Here is a 14,979-nt window from a genome sequence, read left to right as displayed (position 1 = left end):
GCTGCCACGTGAGACTCAAAGACACTCATCTGTCTGCGTGAGTCATTCCAGGCACAGGAGGCACTCGCAGCCAACAGGCTCAGCCCAGAGAGGGAAGCGTGGTGGTCCACGCTCTACCTCCGCAAAGGAAGGGATGAAAACAAGAAAACTCTACCACTGAGGACGGACACTCGTCTATACACTCAGTCTTAACGTAAAACAGATATGCTCATGAGCACTGCAGTTCTAGTTTACAAAATCGTGGGCATACAATGTTTCTTTAAAATGTTTTGAGAGGCAGCAATCTCCTGTTTCATGTGATGAAGTGAAAGCTTGAGTGACTTAAGTGAATGTTACTTATAATCATAATTATAACTTGTCATCATACACAGTGACACTCAGGTTACATGGTACAAACTGAAAAACCACGGCCAGATGACGCTGTGCAGTTTCCCCAGGGACGCAGAGACAGTGACTGAGCTTCTATCACATTTTTGCAGATGAGACAAGATGAGCTGGAGAGTTCCATAAGACATTTCTACAATTCTGAGTTTCTGATAAAAATACTGAAAATACACTGCATGTGATTTTGTAAATGAATCCACAAGTTCAAGTAATTTTATGGGAAGAATACTGACACAGACATTTCACCAAAGAAGATATACCAACAGCCAACATAGGTGAAAAGGTGATCAATACTGCTAATTATTAGAGAAATGCGCATCAAAAATGTGAGTATTATCACCTCACACTGCTCAGGCTGGCCATTATTAAAAACTCTACAAATGCTGGAGAGGATGTGGAGAAAAGGGAATCCTCCTATGCTGTTGATGGGAAAGTAAATTGGTACAACCATGATGGAGAACGGTGTGGAGCTTCCCTAAAAAACGAAAAACAGAGTTACCCTGTGATCCAGCAATGTCACTCCTGGGCATATATCCAGAGAAAACTCTAACTCAAAAGCATGCACGCAACCCTATGTTCACAGAAGCACTATTCACAATAGCTAAGACATGGATGCAACCTACGTATCCATCAACAGATGAATGGATAAAGATGTAGTGTGCACACACACACACATACACACACACACACAATGAAATACTACTCAGCCACGAAAAGGAACAAATAAATGCCATTTGCAGCAACATGGATAGACCTAGAGAATATTATACTTAATGAAGTAAATCGGACCAAGAAAGACAAATATGTATCATTTACACATGGAATTAAAAAATAATACAGATGAACTTATTTACGAAGCAGAAATAGACTCAAATACACAGAAAACAAACTCTTGGTTACCAAAGGGGAAAGGGTAGGTGAAGGGACAAATCAGAAGTTTGGCATTAAAAGATATACTTTACTGCAGATAAAATAGATATGGAACAAGGAATTACTGCATAGCACACCAAATTATACTCAATACCTTATAATAAACTATAATGGAAAACAGTCTGAACTTGTATACACACACACACATATACAAAACTGAATCACTTTGATGTATACCTGAAACTTACTCCTTGAAAGAAAAGTTATGACCAATCTAGATAGCATATTCAAAAGCAGAGACATTACTTTGCCGACTAAGGTCCATCTAGTCAAGGCTATGATTTTTCCTGTGGTCATGTATGGATGTGAGAGTTGGACTGTGAAGAAGGCTGAGTGCCGAAGAATTGATGCTTTTGAACTGTGGTGTTGGAGAAGACTCTTGAGAGTCCCTTGGACTGCACGGAGATCTAACCAATCCATTCTGAAGATCAGCCCTGGGATTTCTTTGGAAGGAATGATGCTCTAAAGCTGAAACTCCAGTACTTTGGCCATCTCATGTGAAGAGTTGACTCATTGGAAAAGACTCTGATGCTGGGAGGGACTGGGGGCAGGAGGAGAAGGGGATGACAGAGGATGAGATGGCTGGATGGCATCACTGACTTGATGGACATGAGTCTGAATGAACTCTGGGAGTTGGTAATGGACAGGGGGGCCTGGTATGCTGCGATTCATGGGGTCACAAAGAGTCGGACATGACTGAGCGATTGACCTGAACTGAACTGAACGCAATTATTATAAATCAATGATACTTCAATAAAGTGAAGTATTGACAAGTTTAAATTAATTTTAAAAATTTTTAGGATTTATGTAAAGAAAACCTTGGTCTTTGAATCTTTAACCACCCTGCCCCCCCCCACACACAATTTATCTGTCCCTCCAAAGAAACATAACATGCCTAAGTGAAGCGGAAGTTGCTCAGTCGTGTCCAATTCTTTGAGACCCCATGGACTATACAGTCCGTGGAATTCTCCAGGCCAGAGTACTGGAGTGGGTAGCTATTTCCTTCTCCAGGGCATCTTCCCAGCCCAGGGACTGAACTCAGGTCTCTCGAATTGCAGGGCAATTCTTTACCAGCTGAGCCACCAGGGAAACCCCCTACTATGCCTAAGGGACACTTTATGCTTTTATACCCAGCTTGTATGCATGACTGTGCTAATTGTACACATTTTCTAATTCTTTAAAGTCTTTATTAAGCTTGTTATCTTATTGCCTCTGTTTCATGTTTTGTTGTTTTTTGGCCAAAAGGATATGGGATGTTAGCTCCCTAACCAGGAATCAAACCTGCTCCCCTCCAGCTAGGAAGGCGAAGTCTTAACCACTGGTCCACCAGGGAAGTCCCGATTTTCTAGCTTTTTAATTTGCTGTTCCATGCTCAATTCAGTGTCCTACTTTACTGCAAAATTTTAAAACATAACAAATAACTTACTGTAAACAATGGAGATACAGCACCTTTCTGGCAATTCTTGGCAGCTCTTTATGTTGATATACGATTTCTTTAACAAGGACTATAATGCTGGTCTCTTAGGTAGTTGACTACTGTGCTCTGACAAAACAACACTGAAAAGAATTTCTAGTCTATTTACCTGGTGTTACTGTGATACAATTTCTGAAAAAACTAACTAAATAAAAGTTAACTGAACTGTTTATCCCAAGGATGCAAAATTCAAGAATGGTCTTCTCCCTACCGCTGCTCCACAAATGCCTTGTTGCTTTGCGTTACTGCTAATGACGCCTACAAATATTTGTACCACTTCCTCTCTCTCTCTAATACCGCATGCTATGCGTCTCTTTGCTGACTTTTTTTTTTTTTCAAACTGATGGCTTAAAACGCTACCCCTTTTTGTTCACCTCTTTTTAATTTAAACATTTCTTTAATCAGCATTCTATATGCAATTCATAATTTGGAAAATGGTCTGTAATATTCCTTAGTTTCCCCCTCGCAACCCCCACACTGGGCTTGCCTTTTTCCTATGGTTCTTAAAACCTGTGTAATTATGTGAAAGTGAAAGTGAAGCCACTCAGTCGTGTCCGACTCTTTGCGACCCCATGCAATAGTAGCCTACCAGGCTCCTCCCTCCACGGGATTCTCCAGGCAAGAGTACTGGAGTGGGTTGCCATTTCCTTCTCCAGGGGATCTTCCCGACCCAGGGATTGAACCCGAGTCTCCCGCATTCCAGGCAGACGCTTTAACCTCTGAGCCACCGGGGAAGCCCTGTAATTATGTGGGTCAGAATAAAATTCCAAATGTCACAGTGACAATTATCTTCTACCTTCCATGTCTCTTTATGGCCATGTCATTGTCAAGGGTAAGGAAAGTGCTGAAAGTTAAAACATTTATACTCTGCCTGCTGCTGCTGCTGCTGCTGCTGTTGCTGCTGCTGCTGCTGCTAAGTCGCTTCAGTCGTGTCCGACCCTGTGCGACCCCATAGACGACAGCCTGCCAGGCTCCCCCGTCCCTGGCATTCTCCAGGCAGGAACACTGGAGTGGGCTGCCATTTCCTTCTCCAATATACTCTACCTGAAACACAGTAAATTAACTTTACTGAAATACTGGTGAAAAATCCAAAGACTCTTATTGAAGTACGGTTCTTGAAATCTAAGATGGCGGAGACACAGTTATCATAAGTAAAATCTGCCTGGTGTCCTGTTTAACCAGTGGATAAGCATCCATTCATAATTAACACACATTTGTAAACTAATGAGAAAGAAGCCGCCAAACTGTTTTAAGACGGTCCATCACCTTTTCCCACTCTCTAAACTAACACTGCAGCCTTATAATAGGTATTGCTGAGGATACATTTTAAGATATGTGAACAATGAAATTAATACTGAAGTCTCAAATGCATGCTTACATTAGTGATAGCTATCCTCTGCCTGATGTAGCTTTGCAAAATGCTTTAACACTTCTTCAGCTTGCAGGAATATACATATACATACGTATATATGTATATATATATATATATGTATATATATAAAAATATATAAAATAACTGATTTGCCATCACCCTACAATATTAAGAGAAAATATCTTCAATGTTTGGAGAAGGCAGTGGCACCCCACTCCAGTATTCTTGCTTGGAAAATCCCATGGATGGAGGAGCCTAGTGGACTGCAGTCCATGGGATCGTGAAGTTGGACATGACTGAGCAACTTCACTTTCACTTTTCACTCTCATGCCTTGGAGAAGGAAATGGCAACCCACTCCAGTGTTCTTGCCTGGAGAATCCCAGGGACAGAAGAGCCTGGTAGGCTGCCATCTATGGGGTTGCACAGAGTCGGACACAACTGAAGTGACTTAGCAGCAGTAGCAGCAGCATCTTCAATGTTAAGAAAAGGTGGCTCCCCTGATATCTCCATTGGTAAAGAATCTGCCTGCAATGCAGGAGACCCTAGTTCTATTCCTGGCTCAGGAAGATCTGCTGGAGAAGGGATAGGTTACCCACTCCAGTATTCTTGGGCTTCCCTTGTGGCTCAGCTGGTAAAGAACCTGCCTGCAATGTGGGAAACGTGGGTTCGATCCCTGGGTTGGGAAGATTCCCCTGGAGAAGGGAAAGGCTAACCACTTCAGGATAAAAATTTTTTCATGTCATATAGCCTTGGCTTATCGGCAATTAGTAAGCAATTAAGTGCATATATTTTTCATGAAAAAGCAAAAATAGGTATTTTGCTGAGATGACAGAAGTTACTGCTCGTAACTCTGTCTGTTCTTTTTCATGCACGCATAAGTTCCAAGTCCCAGATGTCCATCTGAAGACAGTATAAAGACATGCAGGTGCTCATGTTTGTCTGAGGCCTGCTGCAGCCATCCAACACAGTTTCAAGGTGTGGTTTTATTACTCCAAAATGACTTCAATGAAACAGGGGGAAAAAAATCCAAAAGTTCCTTTCCCTTTTCCCAATTTATTTAAACTGAATAAAACAAAAGTCCAAGCCAACCAATTGAGAGCAGGGATTCGATGCATCAGAACAGCCTCAGGCATTGACATACATCTTCATCCAGGAAAATAATCAAATGAGTCGACCCGGAGTTATCGGCATCACCTTTTAATCATTTGGCTTGCTGTGAGTTTGTGTGTGTGTGTGTGAGTCGCTCAGTTGTGTCTGACTCTCTGCGACCCCATGGACGTAGCCCACCAGGCTCCTCTGTCCATAGGATTCTCCAGGCCAGAATATTGGAGTGGGTTGCCTTTCCCTTCTCCAGGGGATCTTCCCAACCCAGGGATCGAACCCCAGTCTAGTGCACTGCAGGTGGATGTTTTATCATCTGAGTTACTAGGGAAGCCCCTTGCCGTGAATATCCTGTAGAATTTCACTGAATAAACACTTCGAGTGGAATCAGTCATTTCTTGAAAAAAATACTCTCCACCATTACCAGTCACAAACCAGATGAAATGTGCTATTTGGTTACAAACCACAAAACCTACATCCTATAGGCTGCCTGCCACAAGCCATCCGTTTCCCAGCTCAGTCCGGTACCTCACTAGTAATGCTCTGCTGTGTCCCAGGTGCTTGGCACACTCGGAAAGGGCTGGAACTGACCACAGCCAAATGGACAGTTTGACTTCGGCCCACGCCAGGGGGCTTTCCTGGCAGCTCGGATGGTAAAGAATCTGCCTGCCATGCAGGAGGACCTGGGTTCGATCCCTGGGTCGGGAAGATCCCCTGGAGGAGGGCATGGCAAACCACTCCAGGATTCTTGCCTGGAGAATCCCCATGGACAGAGGAGCCTGGCAGGGCTACAGTCCATGGGGTCACAAAGCATTGGACACGACTGAGGGACTAACACTTTCACATTGCAGGTCATCTACCGCTGTCTGCTTTCCATGTTGTCCCAGAAAGCAGCTGTTTTCGCCCTTGCTGCAGACGCGTGAATACACATGGGGAGACTCGGATCGATGGTAAGGAATGGAAAATACATCAGTGTAGCTCACACACACACACATGGGCACACTCACACCGAGGGATTTAAAGGTACTAAGAAATGTCACAGGAATCAAGGAAAACCTGACTCCCCACACTCAGGAAACTCTGGCACCTAATGAAATGTGCGTCGGCCATGTCTGAACCTCAGACATGAGCTTCCGCAGAGACTCGAGCTGTTTCTCAAAGGTTGCCAGCCTTCACACAGCGCACCCCAGGTATGTCCTTCTCAATCTCTCTGTGCTCAGATTTTTGAGTCATACGCCACGTCTTACAGACGGATTTTTCAGTATGAGAGAAAAATTAGGACATTTCGCAAAGACTTGTCCTGGATTATGCCAGTATGTTCTGATGGCAAGAACATGACGCAAAAACTGCATTTATTTGGAGGGCATGGGAAGATGTGTCCGTCTGTCTTTCCCATAAGGCATTTAACTGAGAATTAACGGGTGTAAATCACTCCTCTTTGTGAGCTGAAGAGTGCAGGAGGGCAGGGCGTGGGGAGACCTGACCATTTTAATCTCCAGGGACCCAGCACAGTCACCCTAAGGCAGCGGGAGGAGGCGAGCGAACTGGGGCTGTCTCTCTCTCCATGAGGCACCTCTGCTATTTCAACTTGAGACCTTGTTCCTTCCTTTTCTGTGCTCAAGTAAAAATACTTCTGAATCTTAGCCGCTCCCGTTGCTCACACAAATCTTGCCTCCCCAGCGACATTTGCAGAATAGACTATTTTTTAATGACTCAGCTACTTGGGCTTGAACTGTGCCCATTACAACTTGCTTTCCTTGTTCTCAAAGTTAACAGATTTGCACAAAATGGTAAGTTGTTAGATTTTTAAACGAAACGCCCACCCCCCTCAAGAGTCTCTCATAATTCTACCCCCAGAGAGAGAGACACACACAGAACAAACTGAAGGTTTATCCCTGCACACACTGGATCTTATTACATGTTTACCTAACAACATATTATTCACATCTTTTCACAGCATCTTTCATGTACACAATGTAACCCTTAGGTGCTGGATGCTACTCCGACCGATAAATGTAAGGCAAGCTATTGAATAATTTTCTGTTGTGAACAATCATGGGTTCATCTTTTGTTTTATAAAAATAAATAGCTGAATTTGGGACTCTACACAATTAAATCTATTTATATTTTCCAGATCTTTGTGTACTTTTCCAAATATTTTCATAAAGGCATGTCTCTTGAAGTAAATCACACTATCAAGAAGTATCAGTTCAGTTCAGTAGCTCAGTCGTGTCCGACTCTTTGCGACCCCATGAACTGCAGCACACCAGGCCTCCCTGTCCATCACCAACTCCCGGAGTCCACCCAAACCCATGTCCATTGAGTCGGTAATGCCATCCAACCATCTCATCCTCTGTCATCCCCTTTTCCTCCTGCCCTCAATCTTTCCCATCATCAGGGTCTTTTTAAATGAGTCAGCTCTTCGCATCAGGTGGCCAAAGTATTGGAGTTTCAGCTTCAGCATCAGTCCTTCCAATGAACACCCAGGACTGATTTCCTTTAGGATGGACTGGTTGGATCAAGAAGTATATTTACCTTAAAAATGAACATACAGTAAATAAATATAATGTAATTTTGAGTATATTCATAAATTTATAATGCCAAATTGTATGAAGGTTTTCATTTTCAGCCCTTTAAAAAAACATGATATTACTACTTTGTTAAATCTTTCCCAGAGTAACAGAAAAAAAAGACAAAATCTTAGAGTATTTTTTTGGCAGGAATGCTAGTAGTGAGGTTTGATTCTTTTAAAATATATTTATTGGTTATTTTTCTCTTATTCTGGAAACTGCCTGTTCATGTCTTTATTAATTTTTGTTATGACAGTTGTGAAGGCTATTTTGAGGGGCTCAATAAGAGATACTATTCTCTTTTTTTTTTTTATTCTCTCTTTTTTTTTTTTTTTGCCTATTGATGTATGACCATTTCTTTCCAGGTAAGTGTCATTTGGATTTTTATGTAGTGCATTTTGCGTGCAAAATAAATACCATATCAAGGTTTTCCTTCACATTTTTCCTTTCTAATTGTCACAGCTGAGAACACGTTCCTCAACAGAGCATTACAGAAGTCACGCATAGGATTTTTCTCTTTGTGTGTGTGTGTGTGTGTGTGTGTGTGTGTGTGTGTGGTAACAGTTGTGTTCACTACATGTCAGTTTTAAAAGTCTACCTATGATGCTGTGTGGAGTGTCACAGCTAATATCTAGCTTTCATCAGAATGATCCGTCTCTGCATGAGAGATCTGGGATGTTAGCTTTACAAGCTCTGGCTTCCGTGTTATCATACCCTTGGTTTTTTTTTTTTTTAACGTCTCTACTCCAGCACGTTTGTCACTGTTTTCACTGTCTAGTCCTATATGGTCTATTATCTCACCATTTCTCTCTTCAGTATCTTTCTGGCTACTCTTTCATTACGGGATAAAGTTGAAAAGTCAACCAATGGATTGGGCTTGAATTTTTGTAAAGTGACTTGGAGAGTGTCGACATTTCTATAGTATTGAGCTGCCTCAATGACAATTTACGCATCCAGTTTTGTGAAGCACTCTATAATTTTCTTTTTAGCTTTATGGTTTCTTCATCTTTTTCATTCACAGTCCTTTTATGCCATTCCACTCCTGGGAATGTAATGATTTGTGTGCTATTGTGAATGCAGTATTTCTAATTCATTTTTTTTCTGAGTGCTATTTGGATGTAGAAAACCTTTTTATGTAAGTATCTTTCCCAAGGGATTTTTTTCCAAACCCTTTTTTTTTTTAGACTTTTCTATAAGGTTTCAGCGACTAGCAGTTTTGTGACGCTGTTTAAACATTTTGGCGGTAACCAAACACTTCTCTTTATTCTGACTGTGCTTCAGAGGAGCTTCTGTTGTTTCACCGCCTCACCTAACAATGAGGTGAGCTTCATCAACGCTCAGATTAAGAAATGCGTAAGCTGTCCTTTCCAGATGTGTGTTTTTCTGCAGTAGGGAGACAATCTCATTGCTTTAACTTTGCCGCCATGACCGTTCTCATCTGTGTGTTTACTAACTTACCACGTCTGATCCTCAGGTTTCCAGCACATAACGCTGTCATGATCGGCTCTTTATTTCCAGCACAGGGGAGTTCATTTCTGTATTCATTCACTCATTTTCCTGGCCTGCTACACTGTCAGGACATGCTCTTTCAGTACAAGTACAGTCCTATGTTCATTGATTCAATCATTCTTCCGGCATGTCACACTGTCAGGATATCCTCTTTATTTTAAGCACAGGGAGGTTCCTTCCTGTGTTTATTCAACCTGTATTTGACTACTTCAAATTACTATCTGTACCATAAGGTAACGGACGTAACCTAACGAATGGAAGGTAACAGAAGGCAATCCCTGAGCCAGCCAGTATTAAACAAAGTAATACAATAGGGTGGTGTTCCAGTGCTGTAGAATCTTTACCCTGGCTCCATCGCTTTGAAAAGACTAACAGTTTCAGTGGATGAGGAATGAGAAGGATCCAACACCAAGCTAATAAGAGCACTCTGAGTGGGGAGTGGGTTTGGCCTCCTTAATGTACAAAACGGAGGCCAGTTTGGCATTGCTGGATTAATGCCTGATATTGAATTTGCTGTGCTCTTGTTGTTGAGCCACTCAGTCGTGTCCGACTCTTTGCGACCCCGTGGACTGCACCACGCCAGGCTTCCCTGTCCTTCACCAGCTCCTGTCCATCAAGTCGGTGAGGCCATCCAACCATCTCATCCTCTGCCGCCCCCTTCTCCCCTTGCCCTCAACACTTCCCACCATCACCGTCTACGAATTGGCTGTAAAACTAATGAATCCTTCGAAGCTCCCTCGTACCCTAAGACCCTGCACCTAAATTCAGATTTTGCAGCTTAATATTCTTTTTAAACGTAACTCAAGCGTCACGTCTCACAACACTCGAACCTGTGTCTGCTAATGATAGCAGGAAAGAGACCAAAGATGTGGTCTGGTTGACCTTTGGCCAGCTTATGCCAAGGAGGACACACCGTCCTTTAGGAATAATGGAACACTTATAAACAAGAAAGTAGCCTGACCTCACCTATGCATGTATGTAAGTATGTTATATATCTTAGACTTTCCTTTTAGGGTAGCTGTAGCTTCACAGCATAACTGAGCAGGAGGTACAGACAATTCCTATACACTCCCTGTCACCGCGCAGGCACATACCACCCCCATCCACCCCCCACAGCCCCGTCAACAAAATCAATGCCCTCCACCAGAGAGGTATGTCTGCTGAAACTCATGAACCTATACTGAGCCATTATCACCCAAGCCCATAGCTTACATTAGGGTTCGCCCCTACTGCCGTACAGACTGCAGGTTTGGACAAACGTATGACACGTAGGCAACATTTTTCTTGTTCAGCCGCTCAGTCGTGTCTGACTCTCTGTGACCCCGTGGACTGCAACACGCCAGGCTTCCCTGTCCTTCACCACCTCCCAGAGCTTGCTCAAACTCACGTCCATCGAGCTGATAATGCCATCCAACCATCTCATCCTCTGTCGTCCCCTTCTTCTCCTGCCACATCATGGGATCACAAGGAATCAACTCACTGCCCCGAAACACCTCTGTGTTCCGCTGAGTCTTCCCTCTTCCCCTCCCTCCCAACATATATTTTCAAAGCACCCTTCTGGTTCTTGGTCAGGTAATTTATTAGACAAAGGGAACCATTGGAACAAAGGAAACAAGTTTCTGGGAGCCAAGGTTTTGTTTGGCTGTCTGCATTCATAGTTTAAAAATGAGACCCATCTGATGTTGGTCAGATTTGGCACTTAGGATATCTTTCAGAAGGCCTCCCCTCCAAAACAAGTCTACGACTCTGTAAAACCTTTGGCATGATAGCATCCAAGGGAATATTACCAATCTCCTTTTTATTGTTTAGCTGTCAACAGACCAAAGTGTATGGATGTGAGAGCTGGACTATAAAGAAAGCTGAGTGCTGAAGAGTTGATGCTTTTGAACTGTGGTGTTGGAGAAGACTCTTGAGAGTCCCTTGGACTGCAAGGAGATCTAACCAGTCCATCCTAAAGGAAATTAGTCCTGAATACTCATTGGAAGGACTGAAGCTGAAACTGAAACTCCAATCCTTTGGCCACCTGATGGGAAGAACTGACTCATTGGAAAAGACCCTGATGCTGGGGAAAAAACTGAAGGCAGGAGGAGAAGGGGATGACAGAGGATGAGATGGTTGGATGGTATCACCGACTCAACAGACATGAGTTTGAGTAAACTCTGGGAGTTTGTGATGGACAGGGAGGCCTGGCATGCTGCAGTTCAAGGGGTCGCAGAAAGTTGGACACAACTGAGCAACTGAACTGAACTGAGATCAAAGCTATGCAGACAAGGGTTACTCTTCAAGCAACTTCTCAGGAGGTGGAAGAATCAGACTACAGGGAGGCTGTGGCCACCAAGCAAAGCAGACCAGATTCTCCAGCTGTGTTCTAGTGGTCCTGAAGGGGCCTCACAGACCCATTCCTTTTCTGGGTGTGGTGGTTTCGTGTCTTCCCCTGACACCTATGCATGTCGCCTGCAGACAGTAACATGCTTGTACCTACACACACACACTTTTACACACACACATACAGAGTCAGTCCTCATTATCTCTGGGGGCATTGTCCTGAACATCACCACACGTATTGAGTTAGTTAATACAGAACCACTGGCTCCTAGAGGAAACACAGGGTTAGGTGCCTATGGGCTTCCGGGCACAACATTTTAATCCACTGATTGGCGCATAACTGCTTCCCCAGTGGCTCACTAGTTAAAAAAAAAAAAAAAAAATCTGCCTGCAATGAAGGAGATGTGGGTCCAGTCCTTGGATGGGAAAGATTCTGTGGTGGAGGACATGGTTATTACCCACTTCAGTATTCTTGTCTGGGAAACTCCATGGTCCATGGGGTTGCAAAGAGCTGGACTCGACAAGGCAACTCAGCACTGTTTACAGACACCGTAATGAATATATACTGCTGATACATCTGCTGATGCCCAGACTCATCACGCAATGTCCCTGAATAAAGCTTATCGCATATCTATTTATTTGCTCCATAAGAGACGTGGCAATCTTAACTACCTCCGTAGTTTAGTACCACACCCCAGTTATTTTCAGTGGTGCAATCATGAACCAAAAGCACAAAAACACAAGCAGCTTTTCAGACCAGGTGAAGGACTCCTGTTTTGAGGAAGAGAGATAAAGCAGGAAGGCAGAGGCCTGCCCTCAGCTAGGAGCACGGTCGCCAAGTGAACCCCAAGATCAGTGAAGACACATTATTTAAACGAACTGCACACAAGGCTGCTGCTGTGGGTCCACTGACAGTGAACTGAAAATTTCCCCCACTGTGCATGTCCATGGATGACTGTCATCACACGGCAAGGACTAATTTGGGGGCTGCAAATCTACAAATACTGAACCAACAAATTAACAAGAGTTCCCAGCAATGTGTCTTTTCTGCAACAGACTATGTGAGCTCTTTGATGGCAGTGCATACACAGGCCCCATCCTTGACTCAATGAAAACAGCATCACACCCAATCCTGGCTAATCCACAGATTATTATTTTCAAACTTTAAACAATTGTGCTTTCTTTTTTTTTAAACCTGAAGTTTGATAAAAGTGGGCTTTTCTCTGCTTGTGTCCTTCTCCTCGCCCTTTTGGGAAGGTTTAACACGAACTGAACGAGATGTTATTACAAAGAGACATCAACACTTTCCAGGAGTCATGCTTTTCAGATTCTAGACTCTCAGCTCAGTCTGTTTTTCTTGACTCAAAGCTGACTCACTCCCCAAGTGCAATCCCAGTGAAAGGCCGTGATAATTCCTCTCCTAGAAAACCAGAGATCAAACACCACGTTCGATCCCCATCCACATGTCATTCCTGAGCTGTCTGCAGTGTGAAAATGTCTAATGTACAACAGCTGGTACCACCGGAATGAACACTTCACGACAAATTGCAAGCTGTCTGGTGGGGGTTTCAAATGCCCCCCTTTCCTATTGGGAACTATTTGGGAAAAGCGCCTCCTGGAAGCAATTAATCTCTGCTCTACGTAGAGTTGTATGAGGGCAAAGTGAACCTCGAGATTGTTGAAGACACATGACTTATAGGAACCTGCACGCAGACTCGACTCTGATATGACCATCCATGTAGGAGGTCTTTCAGAGCCATTTCAATGCATTTTTATCGTATAACTCACCCTTGTGGGCAGCTTTTCAGAGGGCTGTGCTTCAGCACTCGGGGTCTGATACTGTTCAGGGCAGCAAACTCAGAGCTTAATCTATGCTAGCACCAAGCCTATCAAGTTTTCAGGAGACATCGCCCCTGGCTGTGGTGAGGATGAGGGTGACGTAGCCCACGGCTGACACACGTCCATCAGCTCTGTATTCTCCGCCTCCTCTGAGGACCGAGTTAGAAAGTGTTCCCACAGATCAGCGGTGGTGGGGGGTAGTGGGGGGTGGACTCCAGAATCTCCAAATGGGCATGTGGTCTCATTCACAAGCCCAGTGTTCTGGAAGAGACGCGGCGTAAATGTGTGACCCCCCGGGACAGACAAGCTCCAATTCTTCCCTTCTCTCATCTCCCAGAAACCCACAGGAGGAAGCATCTTCGGATTCCTGGCTTGAACTTCTAGGACTCAGTGGGGGTTAGTGATACGTCCCCAAGGAGGCTGCTCCAACCAGGGAGAAGGAGGGAAGATGGGAGGCTTATGAGACCCAGGCCGAGGGGTGATGCAGAGCTGGGCTCTAAACTGGTCCTACTGGTTTCCATTAGAGCCCTCTTTCTGAACAAGGAGCCTGACAGGCAGCTGAGTCCTGGGACTAGAGCCCGTTTAATGGGAGGCCACTGACCCACGCGGCACGTGTAGCAAGACCACTTCCCAGTCCCAACCAGGGCGGCCCTGGCCTTCGAAGATGCCCGCGGGCACCATCAGGATCTAGGCCTCAAGGTCAGGCCGACCTTGCCCCTGAGCTACAGAGCATGGTATGCTTTAGTTCCCTTCATGTCCTACCCAGTGGAAATAAACTGACTTTCTGGAAGAGCACCCAGACAGTTCCTAGGCAGGGGCAAAAGAAACGCTCTTTTGATGCAGAGGGACTCGAACATTCAGGCCATGTGTGATCTGGGCATTACCGCAGAACACTGGGATGGAAACACGGTCCTGCTAAGAATGAACACTGATGAGCTATCTGGCCACTCCGTCAGTTCAGTTCAGTTAAGTCACTCAGTCGTGTCTGACTTTTTGCGACCCCATGGACCGCAGGACGCCAGGCCTCCCTGTCCATCACCAACTCCGGGAATTTATTCAAACTCACGTCCACTGAGTCGGTGATGCCATCCAACCATCTCATCCTCTGCCGTCCCCTTCTCCTCCTGCCTTCAATCTCTCCCAGCATCAGGGCCTTTTCAAGTGAGTCAGCTCTTCGCATCAGGTGGCCAAAGGATTAGACTTTTAGCTTTAGCATGATTCCTTCCAAAGAACACCCAGGGCTGATCTCCTTCAGAATGGACTGGTTGGATCTCCTTGCAGTCCAAGGGACTCTCAAGAGTCTTCTCCAACACCACAGTTCAAACACATCAATTCTTCGGTGCTCAGCCTTCTTCACAGTCCAACTCTCACATCCATACATGACTCCATACATACATGCCCACTTCAGATGCATGACCATTTCAGCATTACTTCCCAACAAAATGCTAGCAGAGCAAAAGCTCACCACATACAC

Source organism: Ovis canadensis, chromosome X (genome assembly GCF_042477335.2).
Source record: "Ovis canadensis isolate MfBH-ARS-UI-01 breed Bighorn chromosome X, ARS-UI_OviCan_v2, whole genome shotgun sequence".
NCBI classification, from domain to species: domain Eukaryota; kingdom Metazoa; phylum Chordata; class Mammalia; order Artiodactyla; family Bovidae; genus Ovis; species Ovis canadensis.
The sequence above is the reverse complement of the archived record's forward strand: the minus strand, read 5'-3'. Positions refer to the sequence as shown.